Source organism: Trachurus japonicus, chromosome 8 (genome assembly GCF_045865225.1).
Source record: "Trachurus japonicus isolate A0001 chromosome 8, Traja_1.0".
Taxonomy (NCBI): domain Eukaryota; kingdom Metazoa; phylum Chordata; class Actinopteri; order Carangiformes; family Carangidae; genus Trachurus; species Trachurus japonicus.
Window position 1 is genome coordinate 14,011,010 of NC_140914.1, and position 14,538 is coordinate 14,025,547.

A 14,538-nucleotide genomic window follows, 5' to 3' on the forward strand; every position below is an offset into this window, starting at 1 on the left:
GACTGTTGAGAATGAATTTTGCAGAAAACTGAAAAACAAATCGCGCTGACAAAGAACTGCAAAGACTAATTGAGCATTTGATTGTTATCAGTTTTGCTGTGACGACAGAAATGTACAATAGCCCTACCCTGTTTATGACTGTTTGCAGAATTATTTTGTTGTTGAAGCAGCAAGACATGGCAGGGGCGGTTACCTCCCCCGACAAAAAACAAATGTGTTCATCCATCCAAAGCTCTAATTAATCAGGGCAATTACTGCAGATCCAGTTTTGCACATAGGCAGAATGTATGAGTCAAAAATGCAATGATTTTGCAATTTTTAAATAATATGCCGTTCAACCAGTCTTGCTGTCTTTCACTCAGAGCTGAATTTATACCATCTCAGTATGTTTTTCAGTATTTATAAATGCATATGGAGCTCTGTGCAAAACAAAACCTGTAGTACAAATGAATGTTAAAAGGAATGCCCTTTTAAAATGCAATATATATGTTTTAGTTCCCATCAATCTATAGGAAGCTGAGACCTCAGAGTATAGACCACTGGATGTCTGAGTCTGGTTTCCTGAGCAGAATACGCAGATGAGCTTCAATAATCAATAGCTAATTTGTACAACGTGTACATGCATGAATGCAGCAGTATAAGACTCTCCACACAGGAACATATGAAAGAACTCCCTGTTAACATCTGTTAATGTTTCATACTTCCAAAAGCAGACTACACATGCTGCCTAATGTGTTTGCTAAATTATTTGTTCGCATGGATATTTGCTTTGGAGCTTGTCGGCAATGGACTGTGAAATATATTTGGAGGACTGAATAATTTAATCGAGGAGCTTTATGAATAAAAAAGTAAACTCATCCTGTTCCTAGATGAACGCTAACCTATTTTTTTCTAACTGTGGCAAGCTCCACATTTCACTCCAGATGTAGAAAAAAGAAAAGACTAACTTGATTGAACTGCAAACAAAACTCCTGTGCCGTTGCCAGAGGGAGCTGCTCTTGTGTCTCCATTTGTATTATTTACAGGAGACTAATAAACCACTGAACCACAATTCAAACTTTGAGGAGAGATTTGAGTCTGGCTTTGATTCTCCATCTCCTGGCTTCAGCGTTCATACTGTGAATCCTGCTGGATGTAAGAGGGAGCTGGCACGGCTTTAAGTCCACAACATAAAAGGGGAACAAGGGGGAGGTTAAAAGCATGTCTTTGTTGGGCAGTAGTTGTGTGAATAAGGTGATAACACCATCCATCAAGTGGCTATTTTTACACCCAGGGACATGGTCCAAGTCTGTGACATGAGCTGTGGGGCTCTATTGTACCTCTACAGTCCACAGGAATAAACACCTGCCGCTGTTCTCAGAATAATTGTACACACTGTTCGTTTGAGCTGCCCTGTCAGTGTGTAGTCGACACTGGCCCTCATCGAGACGAAAAATAATATTTATTGATATATATACAGAAGGTTAATTCAGGGTTCCCTTAAAGAGTAAAAGTGAATGGTTGAAATATTTAACATGCACCTGTTCCTTAACGTCCATATGAGTAGGCCTATATGTTGAACTTTAAAGGTCGTGAAAAACTATTTTCTCAGTATGCTTCGTACTGTGAGTGTTGAACATAACATTTCTGGGAACAGTGAGAGCAGCTTTGTTTTTTCCTCCCTGACAGGTTTCTGTTTTGTTCTATTGTCACATTTGAAGTAGGTGGGTCAAGTACTTGAACGCACCAATCAAACAGTAACAATTTAATGATTTCTTTATGAAGTGAAACTTTGCGTTTCGTTGCTTTAGTGCTTGCATCATTGTCAGGTCCAAACACTATTCATTAGTGCATTAATAGCATCATGCATTAGACATGATACATGTTTTTGATTCACATGTTATAATTTAATTTCAAGAAAAGTATTTTTGTGCTGAAATGCATTGATATATGCTACAGTATATATACTAGTGCACTAACAGACATTATATAAAATATAAAGTGACAGTAATTATATGAAAATGTCTTCACTGACGAGGTTAGAATTGCTGCAAATGGTGTTGAAAAAAGGCTTTAAAATGTTCTCATTTAACTACATTTTATTTCTTTACCATATCATTATAAATGATAAAAAAGAAGGACAAAAGTGAAGTGTCACTGGTAAAGCGGTGTACAGTATGTGAGTGCATAGTTACATGATGGGTAAGTGCCAATTTGACAGACATTTTAAAATAATAATGACCCTGTGAAGCCTCTCTATCATCTGTAAACGCTCTCCTGGTGCCGTGACCCCCCGCCTGCACCCAGTGAGGGTCCTGTACTTTCACTTGACCCTGTGCAGGGGAGGGTTGATGTCTGATAAGAGGGTGTGGTGCCGCCCACTCCGGCCTCTGCAGTGTAGTGGCCTCCCCGGGGAGAATCACGCTCTGGCCAGCTGGCTGTCAGAGGTATCAGGGTGAGAACAGAGCTGATAGCCTTTCAACATGACTGTACATCCATCAGCCCGTCTCTGAACACCCTGCCATTACCGCTGATGGACACCTGGCTGAAGAACACTCAGAGCCATCACACCATTGCACGGAAATGCCTGAACAGAAACAGGCACGGACTGTATATTTTGAATGTTGCATCCATGCAGTCACATGATCTGGGGATGTATGGATGTAGTTTATGTGAAACTTCTGCTACTGACTCTTTCTATTCAAAATTAAAGGTCAGTGTTAAAGCAGAAGTAAGCAATATTTTTGTGTTAATATAAGTCTTAAATAGTTATATCTTCCGACAGCAATCACTTACATAGAGTGTTTGGACCGAAACACGGGTCTGTCAGTCACTCTGCTCTGCTGTAAGCCGAGGAGAAAACTTTTCTCGTATCCTACAGTTTTTATCCAATGAGGAGAGAGAACGGCATGCAGGGCTGTGTGTGCAGCCAAGGGATGTGCGTGAATGCGGTGACGTAGGGACGAGGACTGTTATGGTGCGTTCAAGGCAACTCGTAACTCGTGTTTTTCCGACCTGTGAAGTCGTACCAGTTTGATCTGGTACGAGTTCACGGGTCGGAAGTTACGAGTGGCCGTTATAGTGACTTTCACAGGTAAAACAGGTCGGAAAAACACGAGTGGGTTGCCTGGAAGGCTACAAAGTCGTAAGTCGTGACTTGAAGCTGTAATTTACGATTTCAAAAGCCTGCCTGGAACGCAGCATTAGCCAAAACAACCGGATCGATTACTTCTGCTTTAATCAGTCCCTCCAGGAATACGCGATGTTGCGATCGCAACAATTAACGCAAATTCAGCAAATCCCCGCAAATTTTTGCGATCTTGCAATTTTGTACAATCACCGCAACTTTTCCGCAAATTGGACCAATTGTAGGTGCTTTCCGCGAGTTACACAGCAGAGAGTGAGTCTGGACGGAGCGGTGGTTGAAAGTGAGTCCACGGAGGAACAGTGTGGCTGGGCTGACGGCAAGAAACTTGATACAACGTGCACAAAGTGATAAGTAAAGGAACACAAGCTGAGTTGAACGTGTTGAGTGTGTGAGTTGTCCTGGTTGACCACCCGAGGCTATGTCAACCCCGCAGCACTCGCCGAGGGGGAATCCAGTGAGTGCGCCACTGCAGGGCCGGAGCGGTGCCCCTTCCCCCATCCTAAAGCCCCGGCCCTGGACTTAAGTAGCCACCCTCCCCTTTTTATTCAAAGACTGGACTGTTTTAATGGCATTTTAAAACAGTTATTTTACCACGATTTTTAAACAGACATTTTAATTAAAAGTAAAACAACTTTCAACTCTATATAATTTTCCTGTGCCTTTCTTAACAAGTGGAAAATTGCTGGTACAGTATAACAGGACCTCACATTATTTTGTGACATTTCAGAATTTTCAATTTTCCTTTTATTTTTAATTATTCAGAACAAAACTGCAACTTTTTTTTGCAACTTTAGCTGTCTCCCGCAATTTAATCGCAACAAAAGCGCTTAAAACATCGCAACATGCACCGCAATTTTTTCAAAATGTGGCTGCAAAATCAGGCATTTTAGGCCGCAACAATCACAAAAAAAGCCCGCGAAATCCTGGAGGGACTGTTTAATTGATCCACTGACAAAAAAGAGACATAAAAAAACAGAAAATGCAAATTTATGTAAAAAAAAAAAAGTTTTAAGTGGAGCCAGGAGCATTGTTCAAATTGTCTCACTTCAGTGACTTGAGGCTTTGTGGCGAGACCCTGACAAAGACCTAATTGATGCATCCTCTATTAAAACCCCAAACTACTTGAATGGAAGGGATTGTGGTGAATAACAAGGAGCTGAAGCGTGAAACATTTATAGGATGGTATTTACGGTTGCCTCATATGACCCATGTCTACCACTTATACAGTAATGAGCTGGAATGTAAAGCCACTAGTTTCAGACCAATTGCTATATATCAAGAACAAAAACAAGCTGTCAACATCAGAAGCATCCAATCGAGGGGGAGGAGGGGGGGTTAAAACAATGAAAGAATTTTTTGTATGCCACAGTGCACTGATCTCATTGTCTGGTATACACGACCCTGCCAAATGCCAGTTGAACGGCCAGACTCAGAGAGCGTGACCACACTCTGAAAACAAGCTGGTCTCCGAGGGCCTGGAGGCTGACCCAAACACACGACGCCTTGCACTCTCACCTGTCTGCTCCCGCTGCCAACCTGCTGGTGCAGACCTTTTTCACTTCAGCACTGAGCGTTCACAACACTGCTCTGACTTTTTCATGGTGGTATAGAGTGTGTGTGTGTGTACGTACAGTAGAGGTTTATCTCTGCAGCAGCAGCAGTGTGTCCCCATCTGGTTAAATCTGCATAATCTATTTATTCTAATGTAAACAAATACCTTGACAACACAGGATTTATTTTTGCCTTTATGCGATTAGATACCACATGAGGTGTGCGTTACACATCAACAGTTGTTGGCGCCACATGAAACCAAAGCGTTGCTCTGTTGTCCAGGCTGTAGAGTCTGTTTTTGTAACTTGGCCATGTTCTCGAACCAGGAGTCATTATAATTATCTGAGTGGTTTAATTCGTTGAGCTATACATATAATGTTTACACTGCCTTTTGCAGCGAGGCTTATCTCCCTCTCAAATATTTACCTTGCATGCAGTTGCTGGCAGATTTACTGTATGTGCTGTAATGTGACCACATAGTGGACACAGAAAATGTGGAGAGCAGAGGGAAAGACAGGCCGAGTGGATTAAGAGGAAAACACCAGTGAAGGAAATCACAACATATTTTTTGCATCTGAATATTATATCATTTTATAATGGGTCTGTGTCCCTTCATTGATGTTAATTAAGTTGTCAGTGGCTCCCTCTGTTGGGTTATCTGGGGACTGCTCTCTACTGTCACCCCCCCCTACACACACACACACACACACACATCCAACACACACACATCCAACACACACACTCATGTCTTTTGGTAATACAACTTGGCTTTTGCTATTTTCAGCCACAACACTCCTGCATATGTGAAAAGACTTAATGTGTTTTCCATTCTGTGCCCCCCGGCTCTGTTTTAAAGAAAAGGAAATACGTCTTTTTGTTGCCATTGTTCAATTACCAAACATTTCTCCTTTTCTTTTTTATAGCTTACGGAGTGCCTCAAGAAAAAAAAAAAAAGAGATGCAGATGGTGCTATGATCAAACAGTAGTTAAGCAAGAAGCTGATGTTATTTAGGGCCAAACAGAGGCTCATAAATGTTCCAGTCGGCTAATTCAGATGCGGTTGTTTATGATATAATGTCTCCGGGGGGCAGGGGGAAATGTACATCCAGCTCCTGACTTTATTTTTCATTATTTCCACCTGATTGAAAAAAAACATTGCACCACAGAGACAGTGACGCGTGTCTGGTGCAGGCCTTCGTCACTGTTTTTGGTGTGACTCTGCGGCCCCCTAACAGCTCCAGGCACTTTGAGCGTCACAGCTCAGTCAGGCTTCATTCTCGTAAATCTCATCGTTCACATCCAGAGGGGAAAAAAAGTCACAGAAGCTGCAGCTTGCTACCTTTTGCCCTGTTCAAAAAAAAAAGAAAGAAAAAAAGAGGCATCTTTGACAACAGCTGCAGAAATGTGGGGGTGGAGAAATTTGACCTGCTGTTGGCAATTTATTGCTATTTTTATCAGTAAAAAAGAAAAAATATTTGACAAATGTGAATAGGGTTAATAGGTCAAAAGCAACACTTAACCTTCAGGGACAGATGCAGCCTAAGATGCTGCAGACAAAAAACAGAAAGGTTCTATATGTAAATAAACCTGATCAGATTAGAGAATAAATGATATAAAAACACATTTCTTTTACACAGCAAGTATTAATTTATAGCACAGATGTCAGAATACTGTGTTATACAACATTATATTTGAGGCAGAGTTGTGTCCAGCAGATCGTTGCTTCAGCTTCACAGCTTATTGACACATGCACACGATCCTTGAACCTTGTTTATGGGCAAAGTTCAGGCTAAAAAAAATATGTGTGTGTTTTGCAAGAAGTATCAGTGTGTTCGCTCAATGATGTTTGTGTCGGCTGTGTACCTGCTTCTCATTTCAGGCATTGTAAGGAGGGATTTTATTCACAGTGGGGTATATACGGTCCAGTTCACTGCGAAGCGAGGTGATTGATTAGTTGGTTAAGCGTCCAAGAAATCTCCCCAGACTGTGAATATACTGCGAGGCTGTACTGTGTGAAAACGATTTCCCCATTAATTTGGAAAATGTTGACAGTATTCGATGCATTTTCAGTAGCTTGCTCTTGGTCTAATCCTTTGTGATCACATCCATCTGACCTTGCACAACAGCGAAATACACATTTGCCACGTCATAAATCCCCCCCGCACTGAACATAAAATCAGATTCAGTCAGGGATGAATATCAGTGGAGAAGGCATTGGTTATAGCAGCTCGGCATATCAGAGGCCATCACACAGAATTCAACCCCTCATTTGCAGTAAAGGACTGCTCCTGCCCCCAAACATTTTTAATAAAAGCATTAGTTCTGCTCAGTGTATAAATTGAAATGGCTTTGCCGAGGGTGAAGACGCACAGCAGCTCGCGGCTTTGTGAAATATGACAACTGAGGCCACATCTCAGACACAGCAGCAGGACAGAGTTCACTCAGCCAATAAACTATTTATGAAATTGGAGTATAGTTTGGAGACCTCAGTCTCTCAGGGACGAACACACACACCCACACACACGCCCAACCACACACACTTACACACAATATTAAAGCATTTGAGAAAAGTTTAATTAAAGAGACTATAATGAAGTCACATATACAAACATTATCATTCCCTATAGGATCATTATTCAAGTTATTAGGAAGACAAATAACAAGTTGAGGAAGTCTCACATCTCTCACTCTCACACACACACACACTGTTCATGAATCATTCATTTCTTAAGGACCAGCGTGAGATTTTGAGAAAAGCACTGACTTGCCCTCTTGAGTGAGATGATAAGACTGATACCACCCACATGTTTGGATGCTTCGTGTGCTATATGTACGGACTTGCATGGTTATTTTTAGACTTTTCCTTGTCCAAATACAACAAACTAAATTCTCCCCTCTTGCTGCCAGAAGGTCACCCGCATGTTTCTCCTGCTAAGAGACGGGACAAGTGCCCGTATTCATGTCCTGTGATTGTAGAAACCTGTTCTGGAGAGAGAACTCTATATCATCACGGCTTTAGCCCGCTGCTGGTGGCAGCTTATTTACCCCTGCACACAGGACAGTGGTATTGATTCTCTCAGGTTAGCTCTCACTCTCAGATAGAAAACACATGTTGCCAAAAAAAAAAAAGTTGGACTTTCCCTTTAATGAGTGTGGCACATCAACATTTATCCATTTAACAATTCACATCATAAATCAATGGGTATACATTCAACAAATCATGATGTTTAGCAAGTTGTCCATTTCTGAAGTGGCACGCACACACACACACACACACACACACACACACACACACACACACACACACACACACACACACACACACACACACACACCTCTTCTGCCCATGTTACGTCACGCGGGTACAAGGAGCGCAAAGCAGCGGTGCGGCTCGCGCTCACTCAGCCACTAGTGCCAACAACACTCACACACAGATAATAACGTAAAACCCTACCTATTTTAGTTTTTGTCGTTTTTTTAAATGTATTTTTAATAAGAGCCTTTACTGTGAGACGCAGTGAAGTTGCAGCGGGACAGACAGACAGACACAGGACTTGTTTCCGCAGCTGAACGCAGGCGGTCATTTATTTAGAAAGTTGGATTACAGCGGAGCTACTTGAGCTGAGAGCTGAGAGAGAGGAGATACTGGCTGCCAGATGCTGCTCAGAAGATGAGCAGCAGTGAAGTGGTGACTGGAGGAAATCAGCAGAATCCCGGGCTGTCAACGGTAATTTGCTTTTTATTTATTCTATCTACTTTAATGATTTGTCCACATGTGCCTCAGATGAGCCCGTATATATATAAAAAAAAAAAACACACAATTTGTCAGCAAGAGTTTAAATCTTCACAGATGCACACACACATCGAGAAAAATGACTTTCTAGTTATATGATATATTTGTTTTTCTGCAAAGTGACATTTATTGGACTTTACACGATTTATACGAACTCATTGTGGACCACAGACACACGCAGCCTACTACCGACCACCGTGGGGGTTTCGCTCGGTCCGTCCTGCGTGTTGAGACATAGTTGGATTCTCTGGAAATGTTTGCGGGGATTCCAGCAACAGCCAGTGTCACTTATCCTCCTGCTCCAAAGCCGTGTTGTCTTAGTAAATCATCCTGGGATCTTGCCTTTGGTTTGCTGCCCGGTGCTGTCAAACAACCCACACGCGTGGTTTTAAGTGAATTGGATGTGAATGCATGTGCTGTTTTTTTTTTTTTAATTTTTTTTAAATATCACAGATTTTTTTTTCTTCTTCATAGTTTTACTGTTTGTTTGCCTCAGCAATCAAATCAAGAGTAAATCATTTCTGCACCACTGCTTAGATTGTTTGGATTATTAGATTAGTTATGAATGAAGGCTACAGCAATACAGAATGCTAGACCCACATTTTACTCTGTGCAGCCTAATTAAGACATAAGAATGCTGTTGCTTAATTAGGAGCAAAAATGAAACAGGCTATAAGTGGAGAGGACACAATACCTCCGTGTGCAATATAATATAATATAATATAATATAATATAGGCTTAGTATAATATAATGTAATATAATTATCATGCTAAAAATTAAGAGGCTTCATCAGAGATGTTGGTAAATGGTGGTGTTGTTGCATTGCATTCTGCTGTACTGTAATGTGTTCCTGTTGTTGTGTCCACCACCACAACACCTCCATTCTGGCTTCACACTTGAGTAATAGCTCATACAACTCAGCTTCACTGTGTTTTGTTCTTCCTTCTTTGTCTCTCTTTAATAGAATCATTCCAATTGAATGAGTTTAAGAAAACAATGTGATTTTTAATTTGATCCTGTAAATGCTGTATATTAGAAAAACTGCGTATAATCATTAATCATGTACCAGGCAGAATCAATAGCGTTTGTCTGCGTGCATTTAAACAATGTATATACACGAGGATTTAATTGTTAGGGGAGCTGATGGTCCAGGAGTGATTGTGATCCTAATTACTGTAGACCCACCTGGGCAGTTTCATGTAAGTGAGAGAACAACAGGCGGACCCTCCGTCCCCTGAGTGTCTTGTCTTGTATTCCGCTGCACGCCGTGGCTAATGAATGTGCCTATTGTTAGGTAAACACCTCTCACACATAACTGAACAAACATATTCATTATTACCGTGGCACATCTGTTGCAGGGATGTAAGAGATGCACCCTGTGCGCCCTACAGGTACACTCCATGAATGAGCGATGCCTGGCTGTACTGTGTGTGTTGTCTTTGGTGGCAATCTGCAAACATTAGCGAGCGACACAGGTGCTTCAATGCATGCAAAATACACATTAGAGCAGTTTCTTTATGCATAAAGTCGGCCCCTCTGCTTTCTAAGTGCTGCCACAATCAGCCGCCTTCAGCGTCTTCGTGGCCGCCACTTCCATTATGTATGTGGCAGGAAAATGCTGAACGATAAGCAAAGGGTCAGGGGGGTTGGGTGCGTTAACAGGTTACATTTGACCCCTCATATGCATGCAGCATGAATGGAAAAGGCTCGCCGGCTCAAATGACTGAGACTGTGATCGTCCCTCAAGGGGTGAGATCTGAAAGCGGTGAGTGCTTTCTGATCCTTTCACCCCCACCTCCCTCCCCTCCCACCCCTGTACTGTATGTCTGTACTATACTTTGTGCCATATGAGTCTGTTCAGCTCCGTGATCCTGAGTTCTGTCAAACATGGGCTTCCCCCTGCTGTTTCATTGGCTTTGTCATTGTTGGATGAGGATTAGATTATAAGAACTCATGTGACAATGGACGGATTACACCTCTCTCCTTCTTCTCTCTTTGTAAATATAATTTCGTGGCTTGATCCAAACAGCATCAGCTTCATCTCAGCTGCTATTTTTCCCTTTGAGGCTTTGAGTGTACTTATGTGGTCAGAAACCGGGGCTTATTCTTATAGTTTTGCAAAAACATACCATTCTTTTTAAATGGTCTCCTTTGATGTTATATTATGCTGTAAACCGCTACCCACTCTGAGTTATGGCGTGTTACAGAATCACGCTTTGTCTAGGTGTCAGCACTAAGTCACAGAGTTGAGTAATAACAGATGGTCACAGCTGACTTATATGCATGTCAGCCCAGATGACAGGTCAGATCATCTGTCTTTATTAGTCAGTCAGCCTTGAAGACATGTAATTCAGGACTAGGAGAGAGTGTAGGAAAAATTAAACCAAGTGCTGCTTTATAAAGTGAGCATTGTCTTTATTATGTAACTGTGTTGCAAAGGAAATTAATTTAGCATGAAGAGGAAAAAAAGATCCTCTTCTGCTTTCCCAAAACAAAAATTATCCACTTATCCTTTTCTGACCCTTTCTTTCTTCCTCTAATAATAATAATGAGACGTTGGTGTCCTTGTGCTTATGTTCAAGCTGCAGTCTGATCCAGGTCATACTGTACACACGTATATCACAGCTCTGTCTGCAAAGCACTTTTGGGGTTTTCCTCATCCACAAGATGTTTGTTTCGCCCTGTGCATCTTTGATCTGTAACTTGCTGAGTCGAGTGTTGGAAACTGAGAGGAGCCATGCTGCCTGCAAACACTCGGCTCTCTGTCTGTGGTAACTGCGGCTGCATGGGGAAATGATGGTGAAGACGCTCAGTTCTGAATAAATCAGAGACGGGGGAGGGCATGTGACAGAGATCAATTGACTCCTCTGGACTCAAGTGTGCCGTATGTCTTCACAGTTGTCAGATGCATTGTGTTGAGCCTAATACCAATTGCTTTGACCTTTTTATTTATGTTTTGTGGGATTTAACGCAGAAAAAAAAGCAACAATTGGAAAAAAATAAAATAACCAGAACTTATTCCTGCAGATAAATCCCTTTGTGTTAATTGGAACCAAGTAATTATGAACAGACAACATAAACTACTACTACTACTAATGAAAATAACTGTATAAATTAAAAAAATAAATACAGGCAAAACTATGTAACTATAGAGGAGAGAAAAAGTAAAGTATCTGCACCCATTAACCACTCACCCTGAACACTTATCTGTATCTCAGTGCACACTGCTGTCTGCATATCATGCATCAAAGATAAAAAGTTTCTCATGAACCATTTGAAGATGCATTTGGTCGGCTCATGATGGTATGTTGCGATACGTAATTGAGGTGAACAAGAGGTAAAGAGAAGAAGCAGTTGATGGTGCCTGAGAAAGGAAGAGGCAGGACAGCCTCATGCAGCCCTGCTTGTTGTGGTTTCCTGACTATCAGCCACGTACCATATCAGCCATCTACCAAGATGAGTGCGAGAGCGTGGGAGGTAGGGAGCGTTGCGTATATGGTTTGCTGTGCTGCCCTCCGTTTCAATCTTTGGCTTTAGTGCAGGGACACATCAGCCTGAAGTGCAGAGAGACAGACAGACGAACAGAGTATATGTAAACAAAAGAGACAGAACTAAAGAGAAAGAGAAGTGACCAGAAGATCCTCAGCTGGACGACGGGCCCGTGGTGGCGCAAGTGGACAGGTGTGAGGGTGGGGGTGGGGGCGGGGGAGTGTAGGTGTCAGCACCCATCAAGTGACCACGTAGCCGACGTCTCCACATCCTGTGAGCTGCCAGCACTGCCAGCACCGGTTCAAGTGACCCCCCCCTCGCCCCCCCTCCCCACCAACCCCCTGCACGACGGATCCAGGGGGGGGAAGCTAAGAATAGCATCCACTACAAAGAGCTGTCACTCTGGATTGTAACAGAGCGGCGATAAGGGTCTGTCTGGATAACGCCGCTGGGCTCCACTTAGCGCTGTGTGTGCCATCCAACTCATAACACCTACACACACACACACAGACGCACAAACTCAAGCTTGCATGGATGAAAACAAAAAAATCTCAGGTGATTAAATAATCTTTCAAGACAAGCAATGGCATCTCTTGGGTAATAATAATAACAAATAAACAGACCTTGCGATGTATCCCCACTTAGTTCAGTTTGGGTTACTTCTAAATAAAAACGCTGAGGAACAGAGCTGAGGGAGACACACAGGCAAGTAAACACATCTAGTTTCCCCCCCTCGGGCAGTTGGAGCATTGATACAATGATACAAATTATTTCCATTTGTTTTATGAATAACAATTCAGCAATGTGAACATCATCATGCTCCAGAAATACACTGGGGCCTTTTTCTTCCTGCATTGCAGAGAAGGTGAGAGAAGGGTTTTTATATAACTCAAGTGAAATGTTCTAAAATAAAGAAACTGACCATGAGGATATCAAAGAGACAAATTAATCCAATTTATAAAAAAAGTTTTAAAATGACTTCAAACATATCGTGTAGATGCTCAGTGTTTTAAATGCACAACTTGAACGGGAAGGATCAGAACCGATCCCTTTCCTGTCCGCGGCAGGAAACATCGACTGCTTATTGAATAGACATCGACTCCTATGTGGCTTTGAGCCACCGTGTGATGGGTGATATTGCTCTCCAACTTTCAGGCATGTGCTGGGTTAAACGGATAAGTTGAGTGTTTATTAAATCTCCTCAAGTACACCCCGACAACGTGCCAGTAGCAGAACAACTGTCAGCTCCTTTAACGACCTCTTTAACCTCTTTGAAACAAGCTCTTTACCTCTGGAGGAAAATCAAATTATGCGTTTGTTGCTTTTTTTTCTTCTTCCTCTTCTTCAAAGCAATAAATAGGTGAACTTGCTATAGCAACAGAAAAACTGCTGGTAAAGATACAGCACAGAGTTTGGCTAAGTGAGTGATTTTTTTTTTAAAGGATGTTCACACGCGATGAAAACGGCAAAACATGTTATCGTCGCTTCGTTTTGTTTTGCCGTTTGTTGTGACTGCCCTATGATTTTTTTCTCCACACAGGCCGCACTGCTCTCCTTTCCTCGTGCGCACTTTAACGTCTTCCCCCTTTCTCTGCCCATCTGTGTCCTGATGTGGCTCTGGGGTCTCTGCGTAGCGTCTGTTGCCTTTTCCTCCGTGTCCTCCTCCTTCGCTCGGTACCAGAACCAGAATCAGATATGAAGTGCAGCACATTCCATCATCACTGTGGTCTGGGCGGCCGCCAACAATCTTACCTTCCTGCCCCCGAGAATAAATCCAGACAATGTTTTGATGTTGCCTGCTCTGCAGCGGGAAAACGGTGAGATTAATCAATCTGACATGCAAAAAGAGCCCTCCGCGAGGTGGACAGGCTGAATTGTTTATGCAGCAGCGTGGCTTGAAAGGGATCGTCTGGGGTCAACATAAAAGGAGCTTAAACGTGTCCTTTTAAAAATAATTTGTTTTATATATAGATACATAGATTTTAAATATAGATATTTATGCTTTTGTCAGTGTGTGTCCTCCACAGCCAGAAAACATTGCGTCACTCCTTTTTCCACTTTCACACACACAGTGAACATAAGAAACCTATTAGAATATGGTAAATAAAGCAAAACCAGAGATGCAGTTCTCTGCAGAGACCCCGATGCGTCGTTTCATTCTTAGTTCACCAAGAGCTTCGCTATTTCAGCCTCACAGCACGAAGCGTCACCACATTCCCTCTGGGTATCAGCCAGAAACTGAAACACTTAAATTGCATCCTTCCTGTCTTCACCCAGCAGGATCCACAAGGGGATACTGCATGTGCATGAGGTCCGAAGGGCGAAAGTCTGACTGTTGGAGACGCTGTTGGTACTGTAAGGAAGGCAGAGAGATTATTTCATCCATTATTTTAAATCGATGCCTGTTGGCTGATAATGCCTGTGTCACTGGCAATGGCTCATCCTGTTTACTCGTTGTGGAGAACAGGTTTCAGAAGAAATTTTCCATTAAATCAAATAAATCACAACAATATGTTGCATGCGCACAAAAATAGTTCAGACGTCTACACATCCAACCTCAGAGAGAGAGAGAGAGAG

At 42.3% G+C, this 14,538-nt stretch overlaps 1 protein-coding gene across 4 annotated transcripts in view; it reads left to right on the forward strand.

Moving 5' to 3' along the window:
• Positions 1 to 8,026: 8,026 nt before the first annotated feature.
• The window catches only part of gcgra (glucagon receptor a), a 40,482-nt gene continuing 33,970 nt past the window's right edge, over positions 8,027 to 14,538 (forward strand). For 2 of the 4 annotated variants that reach the window (XM_085784044.1, XM_085784048.1), the window contains exon 1: positions 8,105 to 8,405. The gene's annotated coding sequence lies outside the window, so the exon portion shown is untranslated. Of the gene's footprint in view, positions 8,406 to 14,538 lie in introns of all 4 variants that reach the window. The other 2 variants (XM_085784050.1, XM_085784049.1) reach the window with 2 other exon arrangements.